Here is a 23,815-nt window from a genome sequence, read left to right on the forward strand (position 1 = left end):
GGAAGGACATGAAGACACACCAGAGAATTGTACGCCTTCAGATCATGGAGGACACTCTTGATCCAAATGTGTGATTCCTGAGCTCTAACCTACCTCCAAAGAATACCATGGAATTTTGAAATGAGTGTGGAGGAACTTCAGGGCAATTTGACATGCTTTATGGGGATCTTAACACCAAAGAAATGCTCTCCCAAAGAAACCCAGTGTCTGGCTGATAGGAACATTGGCTGGATGACTCCTTCCAAGTCCTTGTTTATTATGTACCTTATTGGGTTGAGCAACTCCATTTGGGACTATTGCACTAAAGACACTCTCGATTTAAAGCCAAAGAGTTTCATTGAACAAGCTGTTATTCTAACAAAGATATATTGGTTCTGTGTGTCCTGAATCTTTCAAAGGAACGGTGGCGTAACACTGGGACTCTTCTGAGAAACTGCACTTACTCCGACTATTTTAGCAAAGGTCATATTTCTAATAGAGATTCTCCTCTCAGCATCCCCTCCTATCAGACACCCCATTTGCATTTTAGCACCATTCTCCCTCTGATCACCAGCATGAACCCGTGAGAGAAAGCAGGGATGAAAGGATGCATGCACTGATCACTCTTCCAAATGCAACTTGTTAACAAAACACCGCTCCTTCCCCCTTCCCTCCTCATTTGACCAAAACACAGGGCGCCAGGATTGAGATTTATATTCTGGGAAGGAAGCAGGAGGGTTTCCTGGGTTTCTTGCCAAAAGGCTGAAACCAAACGCTTTTCAATGAAAAGTGCATTGTTGCTTTTGTTTAAGTGCTATTCATAGGCAGTCAGCTAATTACCACAGGATGAATATGTTTGCTTCCTGATTCCCAATTTGTAGAAAGACTGTTAAAATATAAAACAATAAACACCAGTAACTGATCCACTGGGAAATTCTGTAGCTCAATAAAACACATAAACACATTGTCATGATTTCAGCAGGGCCGTGTTTGCAGGCTGGGATACTAGGGAACTGGGCAGGCCAGGGTAATGCCTCACAATTAGCGGCTGTCACCAAGAGACTTGGGTTGGCATGCGGTGTCTGGTGTGAGCCTCGTGGCGTCACGTGGACCCTCGTCCCCATTTGAGTTTGTTCTGCCAGGGAAGCGACCGTTTGGTGCCTAAGCTGGACTCCTGGAATCCTTGACTAGTGTGGAGAGTCATGGTGTGGGGACGTCACGCCATCGGAGCTTACTGTAACAGAAGTCAAAGATTTCATTTGGGCAGGTCAAGATAGAAGGAGTTCAGGCAATTTCGTTTTTTGTTGGTCTCTGAAGCCTTTGTTACCCTTGGCACAGTTCCCGGCATGGAAGGAGCTGAGAAACAAAGTGGTATGATTCAGGGAACACTGCGGCTGAGATCTGTAGGTGGTTTCAGAATAGGTTCATGTCAATTAAAATGTGAGCATACTTAGGGTAGCATCTCCAAAAAAGATCACCCACAAAACCCTTGGAAAACAGACAAAAGCATGCTTCAGGGTGTCTGATTTATATCTGCTGATGAGCTTGTGGATTAAAATCGTCCTAAGTGCTTTTTTATTAGCATTTCTGTTTTTCTTTTATCGCGTGCCCAGGGGCTGGGCTTTCCTGGGCCAGTGATCACTGAGTCCCAGGCTCCTATGTCATAGAGAGATAGCTGCAGAAGTGGGACCTCTCAAGAGGCTTGCAGAAGTTAGAAGTTAGAACTAGGAGGGTGGGAAGGTTTGGAAAAGAAGGCAGAGGACCCAAGAGAGAGACAGAAGCTGCAGCTGAGGGCTGGGTATGGGTGAGATGCACCTTTTGGGACATAGGTGACAAAGTGGTCTCCCCTGCCCCCACACTTTAATGCCATTTCTTCTTACTCCATTTCTCAGAGCTGCAGTCCCTTCCAGATTATCTCTTTCGAGACCCATTTCCCCGGATTTGATCCTCCTTGTGATTGACATTCCTATTAGCTTTCTCTTGTCTTTTTAAAAGCACTTTTTATTGTGAAATATAAAACATGTACAGAGAAGTACATAATATATATACTATATAATTATATATATTTTCAATTACTGTGAAGTGAACAGCTATGTAATCACCACCCAAGCCAAGAAATAATATACCATCAACACCCAGAGTCCTAAGTATTCTTTCCTATATAAACTTCTTATTCCCTACCCAAGAGATCACTAGCAGTTCAACTTTTATGTTAATAATTTTCTCCTTTTCATTACTGTTTTGCTGTCAATTTAGTATCCCTAAACAATTTAGTTGAATTACACTTCTTTTTTTTAAATCATTGTGTAAATGGAATATACAGTTTGAATTTTATGACACAGGCTTCTTTCTTTCAACATTAGGCTCTGAGTATTCAGTCCTGTTGTGACATGAATTTGTAGTTTGTCCACGCTCAGACTCATTCAGTCACACATTGCTGATCCTTCAGAACTTCTGATTTAGTAAATTTGGGGTGGGGTCTGAGAATCTGTATTTCTGACAAGTTCCCAGGTGACACTGACACTACTTACTGTTATGGGTATCACACTCTGAGAACCACAGCTGTACAGTAACTTTATGATATGCATATACCATACTTCATTCATTCTATTGTTCTCAGATATTTGGGTTGTTTTGGTTTTAAACTATTCTGAACAGTGCACATGCGAACATAATTGTACCTATCCATTGGCTTTTATTTGCCTACATTGTTGAAGTATAGTTTTGCTGGGTATAGAATTCTAAGGTGGCAGGTATTGGTATTCCTGAGCACTTTGAAAGTAATATTCCATTGTCTTTTTTTCTGGTTTCATTACTCCTGTTGAAAAGGCAGCTGTGGGTCTGATTGTAGCTCATTTAGAATTTCTTTTGAGATTTTTCCTTTGTGTTTATGACATGTCCAACACTGAATTTGTCATTTTTCTCTTTACAAACATATTCTTCCTATTCTGGACCATAAGACAGCAAATGATGTAGATAATCTGGTTATTCAAACAAGATCCTTGAAAGGCATCTTAATTTTCTCCTTTGCTCTCATCTTGCCATCCCACCTCCTCACACAATTATCAAGACTTATTGCTTTTCATAGTAGCTTCTAATGTTTGGTGAGAACTTATTTTGTACCAGACACTGCTAAGCACTTTACTTTTACTAGTTTATTGATCTACCACTCAAATAGCTCGATTCCAACTTGACTGTATTATTCTTACAACCATGGACCCCAGTCCACCTCTTTTCTTTTTTTACTGAGTCTTTTTATCACACCATTGCCTGCACTATCAGCTTATCTAGTGAGATGTCACTGTGATCTCAATAAAATGCCAATTTGATGTTATCATTGTGGTTTAAAAGCTTTCAGTTGGCTTCTATGTAGCAAAAAGCTAAATAAAGAAGAGAGCTCATTAAAGCACACAATGCCCTTTCCTGGTCCCTGTCTACTTCCCTGATATCATCTCCTTGTTGAGTTTATTAACCCTGCTTATGAAGCTGTTTTGTGTGTGTTTTTCCTTTTTTCCTGGAATTAACAGTCTTCTGAATTTCTACCTCTTTTTAAAACTAATCTTAAATATTAATCCCCAGATCTTTTTTGTTAGATTAGATTGTTTTCAACAAATATTCACTCCTTTCCACCACTAACCCTCAATTTCATGGGAGGAGTATACTTCCTCATCCCGCTGATGTTGAGTATGGCCATATGATGTGGAGCTGTGTCCATAGAATGTGGGCAGAAATGACTGTGTGTGAGTTTGGAGCCTAGGTGGGGCACGGAGCATGGTGTGTTTCCACTCACTGCTCTGAGAGGTTCAAATATCTGGTGTGAGGCAGTAGATGTGACAGACACCAGAAAAATGAGAGACACATGGAGCAGACCTAAACTTTCTAAAGCCCAGAACCAGTTCAGTCAAATCTAGTCAAGTTGAGCTGAAGCCAGCCCATTTATACATGTGTGAGTGAGAAATAAATGATCATGGTTTTAGGTTACTGAAATATGGGGCATATGCTGACTGATTGCCCTCTCCTGTGCCCTTTTCCCAACCTAGTGAGTGAGGTATCCCTCCTTTGTACTCCCTCGTCCCTCATGCTCATATTTATATAGCACCAATTATATGATACTATATTTTTCATTACTATATTATTGATCTATTTTTATGCCTCTCATTCTTCTCTATGTTGCTTGGGAATAAATAATATATCATATATATGTATTTATGTCAGTGCTTATAATTGCATTCTATGTAATAGGTGTTTTAAAAATGCTTATTGAAAAAATGAATGAATGAAAACTTATATTTCTAGCAATATTGATAATTAGATATCTTGACAGACCCTCCCACTCAGAACAACTAAAATTGCCAGATAAAATAGGAAAAAAAAAGATCTATGTTCTAGCAGGAAAATAATGAATCCTAGATGTTAAAAATAATAAGAAAATTGAGAACTGAGAGAGATCATCAGAACTGTGAAGCCAAATTTTGCCCAGGGAGCAACTGGGGAACTCAGATGACTGACCTATTCCTTGTACAGACAGGGTGGCGTGGCTTCTGGAATAGGACCCAAAGTGTAAGCCCACAGAGGCAGAGTCTGAGTCAGGGCCACTGATGAACTCCGACATCACACAGGGTTCCACCATCAGTGTAAGAGGGAGCAAGAACTTTGCATGTCTGTCTTTCTGTCCAGTGGAAATGAAAGGCTCTTCCCTGATGAATTTATAATGATGATCTATTTATATAGATCATCATTATATAACTCCCAATCATGCAGCACCCTACACCAGTGGTCCATTATACTTCAATTAGCACTGGGATTTGGTTTAGGTCGATGTGCCTCCAGGTGCCTGGCAGAAGCAAAATCAAGATCTCTATGGGCAGCCCATCCTCAACTCTGTCCTCAGTGAATTCGCAAGGGTGAATTTCCAAGGCATATGAGTTTACTATTTAAAAAAAAAACAAAACAAAAAAACAAGAAAAAGCAGTTACTGTGAGTGTGAGTAGATGCAACAGACAGCAGAATTAGACCCAGGAGACTTCAGATAATACAGTTATTTAAAAACAATATAAATGATTGTGTTTGCTATATTTAAGGGAACAACAGAGGGGGTTTATGAGTGAATGAGGGTGACAGGGATGAGCGATGTGGGCAGAGGGACTGGTGCTTCTCATGATCCAGATGACCACACTGACATTGAGTAGCTATTTAAAGTAATTCACATGTATTTATTGAGATTCTACTATATGCCAGACCATAGGATGGGGCAGGAGAAAAGTGGGATTGAGAGGTCATGTTAGTGCCATGGGTCACTCACACGGGGTGGCTTTATTCCTTTTACGAAGATTAGTCGATCGGCTATCATGAGAAATGCAGGCTGGAGAGGTATTGGAAGCACTTTGGGGAACTGAAAGCAATAAAGGGTCTGAGAAGGGTTTTCAGTCCACTGTTGGAGACCAAAGTCCCCCTGGAAGATTAGCGTATCTGCGGGCCATGTGGAAGGATGCGAGTGCCAACCAGCAGCCTTGAGGGACTTATGCTGTGTCCCGAAGGTGGTGCTGCGTTTCTCACCGGCTCCTTCCCTGCTTAAATGCAGGTTCGCATGGGTCAAACGAGATTTTCCAGGAGACCTGGGAGACGAGGTGAAGCCTTGGTCTCACGCTTGGTGTGGGTAAGATCAGTGAGATGACCGTGTTTCTGCTGAGCTACAAGCGTGCTGTGGATCCCTGACTTCTCTGGCTGTGGTGCATCAGCGCTTAACCTGCGAGTTTAGCTCTGGTCCTGCTGATCTCAGGTTCCATGTTTAGGTTCACGATGAAGGGTACCAGCTCTCCTGCAGGACACCAGCATCACCACGTGGGAGGCCTGGGGCAGGTGAGAGATGGAAGCAGCCTCCAGTCCATTCTTGGGGACCACAGCTTGTCCTTGGCTCCATATGCCAAGTGCATCCTTCCTGGCTGCTCCCTGCCCTGGTGATGTCAGGCTCCAGCACCAGACAGAAAAGCAGCATCCTCGCGTAGACTGTTTCCAGCACTCGTAGCTGCTTGCATTCCATTCTCTACAACAAATCCTCCATTACTTACACTCCTCCTGGCTCTGCTTCTTCAATCAAACCCTGAATGACAGGAGGAGCACGAATCAGCCCAGCACCTGAGCTCGGTCCAGTCGTTCGGTGTTTGCAGCACAGAAGTCATGGGATTTTCCGTGGCTACATGATGAGCTTAGCCCTTCTTTTTTTGTTGCTGCCACAAAGGGAGCTCTGTTTGCAGGCAGCGGATGGCCACGTGGGCTGCAGTGGGCTGGAGGCTGTGGTGTGTTCTGGCGCAGCACTTCTTACTTGTTTTTCTCAGGACACCCTAAAAGCTCCTGAGGACCCAGCCAGCTTTTATTCGTGTGGGTTCTATTTACTGATATTTATCATATTCAAAAGGAAGACAGAGACATTTAAAAACATGTACTTAGGGGCGCCTGGGTGGCTCAGTTGGTTAAGCGACTGCCTTCGGCTCAGGTCATGATCCTGGAGTCCCGGGATCGAGTCCCGCATCGGGCTCCCTGCTCGGCAGGGAGTCTGCTTCTCCCTCTGACCCTCCTCCCTCTCATGCTCTCTGTCTCTCATTCTCTCTCTCGCAAATAAATAAAATCTTAAAATAAATAAATAAATAAATAAAAATAAAAAATAAAAACATGCACTTACTAATTCACTTAAAAAGACCAATCATAAGCCCATGACATGTCAATAGAAAAACGTATTTTATGAAAATAACTGCATTTTCCAAAACAAAAATAAATGTAGTACAAAGAGTGGTTTATTTCCCAATCTTTCTTTTGCAAATCTCTTTAATATTTGGCTTAATAGAAATCAGCCAGATTCTTCTATCTGCTTCTGAGTTCAAGCTTTTGTAATATTGGATGCCAGGTAGCCTCAGGAAAAGTCCACTGTGGACCCAGGAGAGATGAAAAGTGGAAAAGACAAATGTCATCTTAGTATTCGTGTGTGATGCGATTTGTCATGGAAAGGTTTGGGTATCCTCACATGTCCCAGACCACACTTGAGGACCACTGGTCTAGTGGAGTGGCTGCTTTTAGGTTGAAATGTGTTGGCTCAAGTTTTCTTCTGGTCAAGGTTTGAAGACAGAAAGTCCTGGGGTGTCAGTGGCTCACAGCAGAACTATATGGCATTTCAAGGGTTGGGGCAGAGGGGGGGATATGAAATATAGCAAGAAAATTGGTTACAATCCCTTTGCTACCAGAGGCAGGGACTACGTTAGTTTTTCTTTGTATCTGTCGGGTGTTTGTGGAATGGGGATATTCTCTCTAAGGATGAGGATGGAGAGGTGAGAAGCCAAGAAATGTTAAGAAAGGACCGTGAGTTTTAGCAGAATTAAATAATCCTATAGAAAATAGTGGGTGCAAACCAGAGTTGTGTGGGGTGATAGGTTGAAGAGTGAGCATCACAGTTCGACAGAACCAGAATTTAAGTACCCATAGACTTGGTTTGTTAGCTGTCAAGAATGTTTTTTTTAATAAAGGTTTTCACTTTTTTTAATTTAAATTCAAGGTATATAGTACATCATGAGTTTTCGATATAATGTTCAATGACTGATTAGTTGAGTATAACACCCAGTGCTCATTACATCACATGCTCTCTTTAATCCCCATCACCCAATTACCTCATCCCCCCACCCCCCTCCCTTTCCGCAACCCTCAGTTTGTTTTCCGGAGTCCAGAGTCTCATGGTTTGTCTCCCTCTCTGATTTCTTCCCATTCGGTTTTCCTTCCCTTCCCCTGTTGTTCTCTGCACTGTTCTTTATGTTCCATATGAGTGAAACCACGTGATAATTTTGTTTCTCTAATTGACTTATTTCACCCAGCATAATCCCCTCCAGTTCCACCCATGTTGATATAAATGGTACGTCTTCATCCATTCTGATGGCTGAGTCATATTCCATTGTGTATAAGAATCACATCTTCTTTATCCATCCCTCTGTTGAAGGGCATCTTGGCTCCTTCCACAGGTTGGCTATTGTGGACATTGCTGCTATGAACATTGGGATGCAGGTGCCCCTTCTTTTCACTACATCTGTGTCTTTGGGGTAAATACCCAGGAGTGCAATTGCTGGGGCATAGGGTAGCTCTATTTTTAACTTCTTGAGGAACCTCCACACTGTTTTCAGAGATACCGAGTGTCCTCATTCCCGCCCACACACTTGCCTGGCAGATTGGGAAGTACCCTTGGCCAGAATATTTTCTGTATTCTTCAGTGCCTGCAAGTGCTCACATGAGTACACACACAACTCTTTCTCCTGTGCCTAAACATCTTCATTGTCCCCTAAGCACAAATCCATCGGTTTCCCAGCAGGAGGCGCAGGACTGCCAGGCAACTCTTTTATTATAAAGCATTGTGCTTTGTCCCAGTCCTGACAGACAGCGGGTTTAATTAAATAAGTGCTGAGCCTCTTTCTTCTGCCTAAGTGTGGAATGGGGAATGAAGATTCTGGGCTCATTGATTTGTCCCCCCGCCGGGGGAACTTTGTCCTCCCTGACTCCTGCAGACGGGACCACGGGTGGTGATGAACCTTTCCCAGAGTGAGTGGTGGCGTCCAAGCTCCAGCCGCTGCCTGTCTACTTCCCTGACCTGTCAACCTTGGAAAGTGCTGAGGACAGCAGTCCTGCAATCCTTAGATCATTTCTGAAATCGTACATTCACTTTCACATCCACATGCAGGCAAAAGAACCTAACGTTGTTTTCATTTTAAGAAAGGTTTATACCACGTATTAAATGCTTCAATAATTCCTGGAATTTGTTTTGTTTTGTAGTGGAAATATAAAGGGGAAGGTATAGATGAATACATACATTTTTCAGGGGCAAACAGTCACGTGTTCCATATGGAAGCTGGCCAATGAACCAGGGAACCTCTAAAAAATAATTTTCTTAATTAATGCGCACATTTTAATGTTTGTTTTATTGAGGACACGATATGAATGGCAATGATACCTATTTTTCTTGATTGATTAATTTTTTTAAATTTTATTTATTTAGAAGAGAGAGCGAGAACAGGCACGAGTAGTGGGGAGGGGCAGAGAGAGAGGGAGAAACAAGCTCCCTGCTGGGCAGGGAGCCCGATGTGGGGCTCAGTCCCAGGACCCCTGAGATCATGACCTGAGCCGAAGGCTTAACCTACTGAGCCACTCAGGTGTCCCTTTCTTGATTTATTTATATGCCTTTAATAGCTAAGAGAGCTTTCAAATCCAGCCATTTATTTGTCTTTGGGTATGTAGGGTGTGGTATGTATGTTGAGTGTGTGTGTGCATTTATGTCTGGGAAAATTCCTGTGTTTTCTATTTACAGAATACTCTGTATTCAAAATGTGGAGATTTCCCATGCACCACATCATTCTGTAACACCAGCTGGGTGTCCTCCAATTTAATTCCATTTTGATATTATCTATCTGGAGATAGCATCAGATCCCACATAACTGCCCCATCCCACTTCAGGTGCCAGTTGAAAGTTCAGATTGTCACCTCTGTTTCAGACCAACTAGCTATGAATTGGAGGTTCCTGGGATCCTCTCCCCCCTCATGTTCCATGTACTGTACTAGGGCGACTCACAGAACTCAGGAAAGTGGTTTACTTACTAGATTGCCAATATATGACAATTATATACCAGAAATAGCCAGATGGAAGAGGTGCACAGGGCCCGGTTAGTGGGAAGGGTGTGGAGCTTCCCTGCCCTCTCCTGGTGCCCTGCCCTCCCAGCACTTGCATGTGGTCACCATCCAAGAGGCTCTCCCCAAACCCCTGTAGCTCAGGAAGATTTGTGGAGGCTTCATTACACAGGGATGGCTGAATTCAATCTCTGGCCACTGAGGATTAATGCCACCTGCAGCCCATCCCCTCTTCAGAGGAGGTAGGAGTGGGCTGGGGCTGAAAGTTCCAGCCCTCTAATCGGAAGGTTGGTTCCCCTGGCGACCAGTCCCTGTCCCCATTATCTAGGGGCTTTCAAAACATCATCTTATTAACATAAACTCAGGTGTGGTTGAAAGGGGCTTGTCAGGAATAACAAGAGTCTCTTTTCACATTTATGGCTCTTATCACTTCGGAAATTCCAAGGGCTTTAGGAGCTCTGTGCCAGGAATGGATGGAAACCAAATATACGTTTCTTATTATAAATCACAATATCACAGTAGGCGTCCGTACGTTCGGGTTATCAGCCAATCAGTAATAGGAGGGGGGGCGGAAACCTACTTTCACCAGCCTTTGAAACTGCATCGTGAGTAACATTCAAGCCACCTTAACCTAAATTATTTTGTACCTTTCTCAGCTTGCTTGTGGTCTGACGAGTTTTAAGAAAGCATTCTTTCCTATTTTGGGTATCTTGCAAGTATGGTAATCTTACATTCCAAGCAGAGTTATTTATTTATTTTTCAAGTGATCTCCTCTGACCCATTATTAAAAACCTAGAAGTATGAGTCCAGAAGACATGTTTGAGCAGAAAATTTAACATTATTTAATTTACATGATTTAGGCAATTTACTGACTAAGGCAATGAGAGAGATTATATGCAGAGTCATTTGCTCTCCAGAGACTGAAAAATCTTCCTTTCCTGCCAAAACATTGTTATGAGAATTTTGTTGAATGTCAGAAATAATTTGGACATTAGCTCATGAACTTTTCTTAACTCTATATATTAATATTCTAGGCTTTTCGTATCTAGTCAATAGAATGGTCTTTTATACTTTAAAAATTCAATGCTGTTAAAAAGCTTTCAAACTTCTTCAACTGAAATTAAAACTCAAACTTATATTACTTAGTTGTACTTATCACTAATTCTTTAATATTAACAAAATATTTAAAGTAGCTTAGTGAATGAAGAAGCCGAGAATGTACACTTAGGTCGAAACCAAGGTGGCAATATCTCTTAAATTCATATTTTGTAGCCAATTTCTGTCTAAGAATGTGTTTAAAATTACAAGAAGTTGAAAGCAAGAGTTTTGTTTTGTTTTTTTTTAAATGTTGACCTATTAATATTGCATTTGAGAAGGAAAATACTACTTGTCTATCCTTTCCTTCAGTCATTATTTTTGGTTACAGGCAACACACTCAATTCCAACATTTTTTTTAAGTTTATTTATTTATTTAAGTAATCTCAACACCCAACGTGAGGCTTGAACTCACGACCCCGAGATCAAGAGTTGCACACTCCACTGACTGAGCCAACCAGGTGCTCCTCAACTCTGGCATTTTTAAGGGAGATAAAAAGGGCAATATTTTTTTATAAGAATATTGGGTAGGTTACAGAGTGCCAGGCAGGTTGAAGAATCAGGCTGAGGCACACACGCCCCAAATCGTGCCATAGAACTGCTCAGAAGGAAGGGTCATTGCTGCTCCCACTAAGCTTCAAATGCTAGCCTTTTTTAACCACCACCATGACCCGCACAGGAGGCTCCAGGAACCAGTGGGGCTGCTGGATCCTGCTGGCTCTGGTTCTCCCTCTTGTGCAGCCGGCCTCTCTGCACCTGCTGAGACAGGCTGCAGTTCTTGCTTCCTGATCCAATGTCCGGGCTAGACGCATCTGAATGGTGTAGCCCGGTCAACTCCTGGGTCCTAGCTGCCAGGGAGAAAGTGGAAGCAAGTGCATATCATTTTCTGTATCAGCAGAGGGCAAGATTTTCTCCTCCCAACAGGATTCATTAGGGAGGGAATTCTCCAAGCCTAGGAGAAGGGCTCAAAACCTGGGTGGCCAAAAAGAATGAAAAGTGGAACATTCTAAGATGACTTCACCATCATCGGTGGATAAGTAAATCCTGCAAATAATGGAATAAGGTGGAGAGTCCACCTAAAAATGAGAAAATAAAGCCACCGACAGAGCAAATCCTACATCCGGCTGGTCACTTTCGGTCGTAGGAAAAGCTGGTCTCCTAACTCTTGCTCAGGTGATTGTTCACAGATGCAGCACGTGATCTGCTAAGAAATTTTTACGCTGACCGTGAGTGGTGGAGTGTGCTTATTATAACTTCCTATGCACCTGAAATCCCAAAGATTCCTTATTACTGGATTTATCCTGATTTCAGGGCTGCGGGAATCATACTAATCTTGGGTCCTTCCTGACTATCGCATCTTAAAACTTAATGCTACATTTCTTCTTTGAAAGGACCTATGGCTGTACTGTTTAAATTTTACTTACGTTCTTCCTCTCGTTTCTTCTTCCAGGAGCACAGCTTCCTGTTTTATAAATCTCATGTTTTCTTGGCCATTTTACATTGAAGGATAAGAGAAAGGAAGAGATGTTGGCAGAAATTCTATGGTCTTGTTTTGCGGGGCAACTAAAAGTGATACTCTTTATTAAATTTGAAAATATAGACAAGTGAAAGGAAGGAAAAATATGTCAGGGTTTTACTGTGAAAGCAAGACCACTGTTAATATCCTGGAATATTCATTTTCAGTCTCTATGTAAATGCAAACCTTTTTATGGTAACTGTCAAACTGCACGCAAGCTCCTTCTCAGGTTTGACATAAGTAGAAATTTTCCAGTTATTTCCATAATCTTCATGAATGCTATTTTAATGGCTATTGTTAAAGAGAAAAACACATGTGACACTTGTTAAAATGGTAGGGCAGACTTTATTCAGGATTATTGTGATAGGTATAGGGATGGCTGAAATGGGGTTTTGTAGTGGTGGGGAGAGATTGGGCTCCACAGTGACTATGAGCAGGAAAAGTGGGGATTTATAGCCAAGGAGCAGAGTAGGGAGGTTGGTGGATGAAAATTACTGAGAGGTTAGGGTTATTCTGGCTCAGCCAGCCTGACAGGGTTCTTGCTGCAGGCAGGCCAGGCGATCAGATATCTCCTGGGGGTGGAGGGCATGTGGGAGGAGAGCAGATCCTGAGCATCCAGGTTCTGGTTAACCTGACACAGCAGGATTCTTGCTAACATTGGGCTCTTGAGGACACGTCCAAGGAAGAAGCTGAGTTGACAGGTCAGGGAGAGTGTCTTTGTCCCAGAGTACAGTTCCCTCCCTCAAGGGGCCAAGTTTTATTTAACCATTACCCCTGGGCCATTTTTTCCCAGCATACACCAACTTGTATCTAGTACAAGGAATGGTACTAGATACATATATTTGTGCATGGCATATTTTCACATTTAGAGTTATTTTTCAGAAGTAGAAGAGCTGCGTCCAAGGGTGTGGTGATTTCAAAGAATTATTCATATCTCCTTCCAGAAAGCTCCTGCCCCTCCTGCTTCCTCTTGCAAACACTGGTTCTACCAGAGTCCCCAGGGTTGGAAACTTGAAGAACGGTGTCCTGTTATTTTGGACCTCTGTTGTTCTTTGATTCCTGGTGAGGCTGACATTTCTCGGTGTTTATTACTCAGTTACACAGTCTATAGAGTGTAAGGGTCTGGTGGGCAGAATGTGTGTCTTACTTATCCTTTTACCTGCAGACTTTGGCTCAGTGCCCAGCAGCTCTGGTACACTTGATCATACTGGCGGGATGAATGACATAAGTTTATTTTCTCCTTATGAATTTTCCCCACTCATCTATTGAGAGCTTTCAATAAATACTAATCTAATTGTAAAGATTACGATTTTAAACCCTTCTGTTGGTTGCAAATACTTTGAGAGGAATGGGGATCCGTAAAGGAAATCTTTCTAATAACTACACACTATCTAGCAGTCTGTCTCCATGGAAACTGAAGCCTTGAATGAGCTAGCCAAGCACCTAGAAACAGAGTGGATAATGAGTATCATTTCCCTCTCTCACTAAGCTATCATCGGAAACTTTAAAGTTTCATAACATCGCTTTGATAGAAATTGTCTTGTAATAGAAGGGGTCTTAAAAATTTAGATTTTTAATTAGGGATGCATAGCACCAGAAGCCACCTCTAACTATTGGTTCAGAGACCCCTTTAGAACTCACCAACAACCCAGCTCCTGGAGGACTAGAGAGAATCTCATCCTAGGCTTTCCCAGCCAGCAGGAAGGGCTCTTCTCGGTGACAATTAGTAGCACAATGAAAAAATTTACAACCTGTCAACAATCACGTTCTCCAGAAACTCTGGGATAATTAGAATGTCTGTGGAGACAGTTGGTTTCTTTTCTTTTTAACCCTTCCACACGCAGGGGCATTTATCCACTCCCTTGGCAGTCTTGGGTCTTCAGGGACTACTAACCATCAACTTTTCATTCGTTTTGCAAATATTTTATGAAGACCCTCAAGACTCCACCAGAATCTATACTGAGTAAATTATCTCACTACCCAGGTAAAACCTGCAAACAGCCCCTTTATTGTAGGACCTCGATAAAAGCTTAGTTAGCAAAGAATAAGGGGGCTTTGCTTGGGATTTGCTGGGCATCCAAGAGACCCATGCGATCGTCAGTGAGGTCCAGTCCTGGGCCAGGCCATCCAGGACTTTTATCCACAAGCTAGTTGTAAACGGTAACATTCAACCTTGCCTCAAGTTTACACACTCCTTTCCTGATCCAGCGGGCGTGCGTTTCTTAAGCTGCCATTGGGGCATTAACACCACTCTTAGCACAACTGGAGGGGCTGTGGGTACAAAGGGTACAGACCTGGGAACACCGTGGCTCTGACACATGCACCAGCCTGGTGAAGCTGAACAGAGCTGCCTCCCGGCTTCAACCCAGGTTCTGTCCTCTTCTAGATCTCATCCCAAAGTGTCCAGCTGAGACAGCTGATCCTTTTTTTTTTAAGATTTTATTTATTTATTTGAGATAGAGCGATAGCAAATGAGAGAGCGAGAGAGCAGAAGCAGGGGAGCAGGAGAAGCAGGCTCCCCGCTGAACAAGGAGCCTGATGCGGGACTCGATCCCAGGACCCTGGGATCATGACCTGTGCTGAGGGCAGACGCTTCACTGACTGAGCCACCCAGGCGCCCCTAGCTGAGACAGTTGATCTCCTCAGCTACCTGACAAACATGTCCACTAGTCCGCCGCGAGGCTGGCCATAAAGCCTTGCAAGCGCATTCCTTGTGGGCTGCAGAGTGTGGTGGGAGGTGAGCGTGGACGCTGGCCAAGGCCAAGGGTTTCGTGTATGAAGTCCTTCGTTCTTTAACCATGGGACCTCATGTACTTCATCTTCCTGTGAGACCAGTGTCCATTTGGAAATGAGGTTCATCCGCTCTTCCTCAGTATTGGACCATAGGGAGCATTCAGTCACATAATGAGTCGCCACGTAGAAGGCTGGGACAAAGTAAGTGCTCAAAAAATCAAACTCTCCATGGCTTTCCCTTCTTGGGGACTTACAGATCTTCAGGCGACTCCCCTGCCAGACGCAAAGAGCTTTCCTGGTGGGATTTCAGGCAACAAAGCTGGGAAATTTATTTGGGGAAACAAAATCTAGGCTCTTCAAATCCTATCATATGGACAGCTGCCCCCTCCTGTCATTGGAGAGCAGACTGGTTGCAAGCTCCCGTGCAGATTTGAGATCCCAATTTGTCTTGTATTCCTGGACATAAAGCAGAGTTGGTACTAACTGTATTATAATAATCACTGAACTATTTTAGAAGCTTTAAGAAAATCATTTTAAAAAATCAGCTTAGCATTTCTTATTGGATTAGCATCGTTTTTTTCCCTGACATGGCCTGCTAGGAACTATGTTATTGTTCTGTTTATAACTTCTGTATGCAGAATGCCTGTTCACCACAATATAAATTCCTTTTATGGCAGAGAAAATTAGGATGTTAAGAAGAATTAGAATCTGGACTTTCTTGTAAACACTTGGGTTCACTCTTGCTTTCATAAACCTTGGCTTCTCCATGCGACTTTGTGTCAGGTTGAAGCCGAACATTGAAGATTCCATGTTAGACCAGGTCTCGGGTTAAATCCATTAGGAGAATTTAGTTCTCAAATAAAGCTTAAAGAAAACACTAAAGGAATAACAGTTATTTTATTGTTTGTTTTGATTAGAAACAGCTCTCTGGGGGCAGGTAGTTTTTCTTTGCTTCTCTTCCTTTTTTTTTTTTTTGGTCATTTGTCATCTTGTATGCTTTATCATGTTAAATATTTATTATTTAATACAGGAAAGTAATAATAGAAATGGTCTCACTTTCCCAAGCCTTGTTCCCTCTCTGGGGTAATTACTTTGGTGAGTGCTGGAGGGTACAATCTTCCCAGGGAGAGTTTCACCAGCTAGAGAGAGAATGATCAAGATGGATTTTGCTTTCTGGTTTTGTATTCCCAGAGCTCTTGTGGAAATAGTAGATTGTAGGCGAAGGCAAAATGAAATTTTAAATCATAAATCCTTTCATTAGGAGATGAGCTTATTTACAGATGCAGGGAGGGGAGGGGTATTTGTCAATTCCAGTGCCAGGTCAATATGGTGCTTACTTACCTAACCAGCTAAATGTGAGCCCAAGCCACACAGAATTTTCAACATGGTAAAATGTGTAGTGTGACTCCCTAGGCTTGTCATTAGCCAGGCTGGAGTGTGTAGGAGTGTCCACACCCATGGTATGCGAATGCAAGGGCATCGACAACGCTAAGCGTCCAAAGCCATCAAGTGCGTGCCACATTTCCAAACTCATAAGACATGAATGGTCTGGGGTTAACTGTCCTCCACACTCAGGAGTGGAATAGAGATTTTAAAAATATCCTTATTGAGATCTCTTTCACATCTAAAAATTGTATAGATTTAATGTGTACAACTTGGATAGAGGTTTGCATTGTATAAAGATCACAATGAAGCTAAATAACTTACCCATCACCTCTGTACAGTTAGTGTGTGTGTTCATGTGTGTGCGTGTGTGTGTGTGTTGAGAAGATTTAATTTAAGATCTATCCCCTTGGCAGATTTCAGGTATAGGAATGCAGTACTGCTAACCATCCAATATCGCTAACCCTCACCACCATGCGGTAGGCTCTCCAGAGCTCATTCTGCTTGCATTACTGAAGCATTGTGCTGGCTGACCTACGTCTTCCCATTTCCCCTCTCCCTGGCCTCTGGCAACCACCGTTCTGTTCTCTGCTTCTGAGTCTCTTTTAGATTCCACACCTTAAGTGGAATCAGGCAGTATTTCTCTATTTATATCTGGCTTGTTTCATTTAGCACAGGGGGTTCCGGGGTCAGCTGTGCTGGGTAGGATTTCCTTCTTTTTTAAGTCTGAATAATACTCCAGTGTGTATGTACTTTTTTTTTAAGTCTGAATAATACTCCAGTGTGTGTGTGCGCGTGTGTGTTTGGAATGGAATCCGGCTTTCTGTAAGGAAGTCTGGGTTCTCCAATTTTGTTTCCTCGCCTAGAAAATGGAGCTAAGGAGAGCAACTACTTTGCATGACCGCTGGGAGGGTTAGGTAGCTGTCACGCCTGTGCCGAGGCAGGCTGGAGACCCCCCCGCCCCGCCCCGCCCCGTAGGGGATGCCCGGCCATCCTGAAACTTGTTTTATTTGTAAACACTCGCAGAGTACAACTTTAAAATACTATTACTATATTATTTCTTAACTTTAATTTAATTTTTATTTTTAAGTCATCTCTATACCCAGTATGGGGTTGAACTCACAACCCCAAGATCAAGGGTTACCTGCTCTACCGGCTGAGCCAGCCAGGTGCCCTTCATTTTGATATTGTTATATATTTGCTTTGCCTTAGGCGGCTGATACCATTGATACGTTTTGCCCTGAGTACCTATAAGAACCCATTTTCATCCGGCGTCCCATAGCCCTCCCAGACAGGTGTAGTCACTGCCTTACTCACCTGTGAGCTCAGCATCGCCATGCTTTGGACCAGCCCCCGCCCCAGCTGAGAGACTTTCCCTCTGTACTGAGTACACAGGGCACTAGGCAAACGAGCGGTCTGTCTCCTACGGGGGACTCAGAAACTGGGGGTACAGAACTAAGGGGTCACATAGCTTCCAAGGCATCTTTACCCAGAAGGGCCGTGGAAATAGCGCCACCTACAGTTAGGGGGCATCCTGTGCAAGATTCATGAGCAGGCTATCACTCCTGATCCAAGCTTACTTAGGGTCTAGTGTGCAGGAGATCAGGGTGTGAAGTGCTGATTTGGGGGGTCTTGAGCCCAACACCCTTGTGCACTTAAATTCAAAAATGTTTTCTATTTCTGACCTCACAATCGGCCCCCAAACGACCTTTGGGGCCCCAGGGAACCAGCCCAGATCTTTCATGGCTTTGTCAGTGCACATTCGAGTCACTCTGCTCAAGTGGCCGGCACCAGTTCTTATACCTGGTGAACTCCTACTTATCCCTCAGGGTCTAGATTAAAAAGCCCCTTTATCTGTAAAGTCTTTCCTGATTTTCCCTGCCAGAGTTACTCTTTCTTCTTCCTTTCCATGGATGGAGAATGCCTCGATGGCAGGCATTATATCCCTTTGACAGAATGCTTCTGAGACCTTAATGTGCATCTGGGTCATCTGGGCATCTTGCCAAAATGCAGGTTCTGATTCAGCAGTTCTGAGAGTCCACAGTTTTTAAACCAGATTCCATGATGATGGCGACATTGCTTGTTTGAGTGCCATCCTTCAAGTAACACAGCTTTATGATCGATGAACCCCTGGGTTTGGCATGCAGCGTGTGCTCAAGTCTTGCTGACTGTGGAATGAATGATAATTGATGTCCTTCACCTGCGGCTTTCTCAGTGGGAAACTCGATTGTTTGAGGAGCACGCACACACAAAGGAAGTGCATGAGATCCTGTTTCACGATTTGTTCTAATCAATTATATTCATGTTTGAACTGAGAACTGTACATCTCTTTTTTAAAATAGTAATAACAGTAGCAAACATTTCCTAGATGTTTCCATACTATTTGCTAAGCTCTCCTCTGGGCACTGTGCATAGATTAACCCATTTCAGTTCATTCGTAATTACAATTATTAATAAAGATAGGAGGCATGCACACACAAATGAAGTGCATGAGATCCTGTTTCAGTAAAGACAGGACGACTCAAACCCAACAGCGGCTCCTTGCGTGCTCACGTATAACCCTTTTCAGGGGTTCCCCCGGGTGATGGCTCTCCTGTAAGCAGTGACTCAGGGACCCAGTCTCCTTCCATCTTGGGGCCCTGCCCTCCTCAAATTGTGGCTTCCGCATGCTTGTCTGCCTCACGGGGATGACAAAACTAGCCTGTGGGATCACGAGAGTGCTACAGATCACTCCCACTCTTTCCTTTGGCCATGACTCAAGCACAAGGCCATCCTTAGGGAAGAGGGAGGCTGGGGAATGTGGTCTAGCTGGCTTCCCAAGGAAAAGAGGAATTTGGGGGGAATACAGCCTGAGTGTGACTTACCTAGATATCTGGACTCCTGTATTCCTTTCCCACCAATGTCCACGGACTCCATGCTAAGGCCTGTGTGTTGTGGGGGGGGGCTGGGAATTCACCACCGGAGTGGGTCAGGAGGGACAGTACTGGATGTATTTATGCGAGGAAATCCACGTGGCTGGGGAGCTTTCAGCTTTCCCCCAGGGTGTGTTGAGAGGAGGGGAGGAAGCAAGGATCTGTGGTGACCACAGCAGGTCTCAGGTCAGCAGAAATCTTAATGGGGACATTTGCAGTGAGAGGGAGCTGCTGTCTTTCGGAAGACTTATCCCTGGGACCTAGGGAGGGATGAGGGGGGCCTAGGGCGATGACCGATGGGCTCTGCTGCCCATCACTTCTCAGCTCCTCCTGCCCCGGGAAGTTTGCCTCCTGGGGAGGCTCCATGAGCCTGTCTGAGGTCCGAATCCACTAGCTGCCCATCTGGCTGTCTTCCGTGTGGACTCTGCCTGCAACCCACTCTTGCCACTCCCTCCTCCCTTCACCAAGGCCCTCGCTCCCACCTCACCTCCCCACAGTTTGCCTGGCTGATTCCCGTGGGTCTGAGCCGGGTGTAAAGCCAGTTTAGGTCTTCCTTCCTGCGTGGTTGGCGTGGCTGCCTAGATGGGGCTCCTCTACGAACCCGGACTACCTTGGGTGAGGTCTTCTGGGACCTGATCATCCTGCGTAGGAGTTCCGCTCTGTCCATGTCTCCCTTCCCCCTACTGGGTTCTTGTCCCCTAGAGTCCTGCTTGTCATAGAGCAAGGGGTGGGGGTTCGCGTACAGATGCGCCAAGGTTTTAGCTCTCACTGCCGCCCTGGGGATGGGGTCTGAGGACCCTGGAGAGAGGGTGCCGGGTCCCACTGGGGACCTGGACCAAGCTCTGCTGGACGAGGGGCTGGGAGCACAGGTGCCTAGTGGGCTGCCCCTCCCCCTGCAGGCTTGGCGCAGGGACTGGACGGAGGTCAGGGTGAGCCGGTGGGGGGCAGAGAGACCCATGTGCCCTGACCGAGTGTGTTCCCTGAAGGAACAGTTCCTACCAACCGCCATGATGTCTTATTGAAATCCAACAGCTCTTCCTTAAGTAAAGCTTGGTTCCTTTATGAGACTCATTATGATATTAAAATATTAACTCAGTGTGAATGCCAGCGTTAGAAAGCAAATAGATGCCCGAGGGCTGTCACGAAAACATTTACGGGGGAAAAAAAACCCCTACAAAATTGAAGCATATTTTGTTTCCTAGCCAGAAAAAAAAGAGATTTATAATTGATAAAGTACCTTCTGCATTTTTAAGTTCCAGGAAAAGAGCTCTAGCCTGGGACCCTTTTTATCTCCAAGTAGCAGGAATTATTGGGCCCAAGTACTGTCTTTCAAGGGCCCTGATAACGCTGCTCCTGTTCAGGCTATAATATGATTTTAGAAATTCAGAATCCAGGACTAAAACCTTTATTCCATGGTATTGGCAGGAGCTCTCAATAAGAAATCTTGCACCAAAATCCACTAAGCCATGAGCTAAATGACAGTGAAGGGGTGAAGTTGAGAACACAGGAGCAATAAGATTTTACAAAGTGTAACTTCCATGTGTGTCCCCCCCCCAGCCCCCGGCTGGCAAATGTGACATCATGTACCTGTATGTACACAGTTTGGGCCATTGCATCTCCACGAGGCAACAGTAAGACGTGGTCATGAAGATCAATCAGGGCTTGTGAGTCACACCACCAGGGTTCACACCCTGGCTCGGCCACTTACCAGCGTAGGACTTGGGTGACGTATTTGAGCTTCTGTGCCTCAGTTTCCTAATCTATGAAATGGGGATGATGAAATCACGTTTTGAAGAAGGCAGAGCCCTGAGATGGAAGGAGCCTGAGTCCCCGAGTCACTGCTTGGAGGAGAGCTGGGAACCCCTGATAAGTGTTATATGGGAGCATGAAGTGAATCGCTATTGGGTTTGAGTCGTCCTGTCTTTATGGGTTTGTTACAGCATTATTTTAAGCAATACACTACCTCTCAGGGCTATTCTGAGGATGAAATGAGTTCAACTATGCTCAATGCTTACAGGAGGGCCTAGCAAATAGTATACAAGCACCTAGGAAATGTTTGCTGTTATTATTATTACCACTATAATTACTATTTTTATCATTAAAAAGAGATGTAGGGTTTCTCAGTCCCAACAGATGAATAGAGTTAATTAAACCAAGTGTTAAGTGTGCCCCATTGTACCTCATTTGCGTGTGTGCGTGTTTTAGATATTTCTTCAAGTTTCCCACTAGGATTTATGTCTTTCCATAGTCAGTTCAGAATAAGGAACCTACAGCTAGGAGGATTAGCTGACAAATTCGGTCGGAGCAGGGCTAGTGTAATGGGTACAGTAAATGCAGACGCTGGAGAAGGGACACCCCGCCTTCAGCTCTGGAGTCTCCGGCTGGCTGTGCAGGCTGGGTCTGTCACTGACCTGTGACCCCCCTCTCTGCTTCTGACCTCGGAAGGAGAGGATAGCGGTGTGTACTTCATTAGACAGATGGGTGAGAAGATATTGAAGGGACACCTACAAGCCCCCTGGAGCGAGGGCTGACCCCTAGCAAAAGCTGGCCACCATCTCAGCAGACATGACCTTTCCCCTTGCTTTGCCCCCCCCCCCCCCCCGGGGTTCACTCTCCATCTCCCTCTGCCCTTCCCTTCCGGAAGCGTTCCCCCTCTCTTGGTCTCATCCCAGCCTCAAACACCTTCACCGGTCACTGCAACACACCCTTCTCTTTCTGGGTATTTCCAGCTGTGGAAGTAGATTTGAGACATTAAGAACTTGACTTGACTCACTCAGTCTTAAAAATCAAGGTTCAAGTCCTGACGTGTAGTGAAGGCTTAACGTGGTTTTTCACATCACCACGGGTGTAAAAGTTTGAACATCGCAACGGGAAACATTAAAAAAAAATCGCCACGGGGTGAAGCTTCCTGGTCCCAGACACTCGCCTTGTTTCCCAGAAAGCCTCAACCAGACTTCCCATTTCATTTCACTTTTCCATCTATAAGCTTGCTCGCCACCTCGGGGTGCAGGGCTCGAGGCTGCTTTATTAGTAGCAAGGCGCTTCGACCTCCAGTGGGCACGCATTCAATGGAATCGTGTGCAGGAGGATTGTGTTTATGTACAGCTTCGTCTGCTAGCATATTTTCCTTTTACCTGGAGGAATCACAGGGCAGCGTGACCCAGGATTAACTGAGACCCTGGTGTCTGGAAAGGGGCTTTCAAGTGTTCCAGACACGGGGCAGTTCTGGGACATTTCCAACCAGCAGGTCGTGAATACAAAATTCTGTCAAGGCAGCGCAAGGACAACTTCCGCTTGCTTGTGTTTTGCCCTTGCTTTGGGTTTCTCCATCTGCTGTGGCATAAACGCGGGGCTGGTTTCCATTTGTCAATACTGTACTTACAAGAAATGGAAGCAAACGCTCCCGGATTCCCTGGGGTTGAGGCAGGTGACCTTGGACATCACCTGTTGTATTAGGGCTGCTAGCTGTCCCACCTCTTGGTGAGGTCTGTGCGGGCAGAGAATGCTTGCCGTTGGGGTGCTGCCCATGCTGTACCCCCATGTCGGGCACGGCGGGGACCCGCGCAACATCATGAATGGGTGACCAGTCAGGGAATAATGCAGGAGCTTCAACTGTCACTCAGCCGAGGCTCAGGGACAAAATGGAGTATCAGCCAGAACAGAAGCATTTGATAATAAGGAGTCACAAAATAAAACCGAGGATGCAAGTGTATCGGCAAAAGTGAGAGCCAAAAAAGAATTGTGATTTTTTTTTTCTCTTTTCCTGATGTTTCTGATGCCTTTTGACATGGTGACGGCTTAAGAACCTGCAAGAATTTTCCTTTACTATAGTGTCGGTCTTAAGCTGTTCTTAGAAATGATCGAAACTTAGAAATACTAAATTCTCCTAGTTAAACAAACGGTAGCTATATTTTTATAAAACCATGCAGTGTAACAACAACCAATAAGTTGTAATTATTGTCTGATTAAGCTTTTCTTTAATTAATAAGGCAAGGGCGCCTGGGTGGCTCAGTTGGTTAAGCGACTGCCTTCGGCTCAGGTCATGATCCTGGAGTCCCGGGATGGAGTCCCGCATCGGGCTCCCTGCTTGGCAGGGAGTCTGCTTCTCCCTCTGACCCTCCTCCCTCTCATGTTCTCTGTCTCTCATTCTCTCTGTCTCAAATAAATAAATAAAATCTTTAAAAAAAAATAAATTAGTAAGGCAAGCATGCTCACTTGATGTGCTTAGTAAATCACCTTTTTGATGACTGACGTGGAAAAATCATGATTTCATTTCTTCTGGCCTGTCTTTTTTTTTATTTCTTAAGAGGTGGGGGCAGAGGATGATGAGTTATAAATTTAAGATATTTATATGTCCTAAACATTTAGAAAATTTGGAACAGAACTGATTCTTGGATTATGAGAATACATGATGGTAACAGCTCTCATCTGTTGAATGCATACTTCATATTTTACTGACATTGTGCAATAGTATTGTGAGTTGGACATTACTACCTCCATTTTACACGTGAGATCACTAAGTTTTAATGCCCATTTGCCCAAGACC

The sequence above is a fragment of the Mirounga leonina genome, unplaced genomic scaffold (genome assembly GCF_011800145.1).
Source record: "Mirounga leonina isolate KUSES-001 unplaced genomic scaffold, KU_Mleo_1.0 Mir_128, whole genome shotgun sequence".
Taxonomy (NCBI): Eukaryota; Metazoa; Chordata; class Mammalia; order Carnivora; family Phocidae; genus Mirounga; species Mirounga leonina.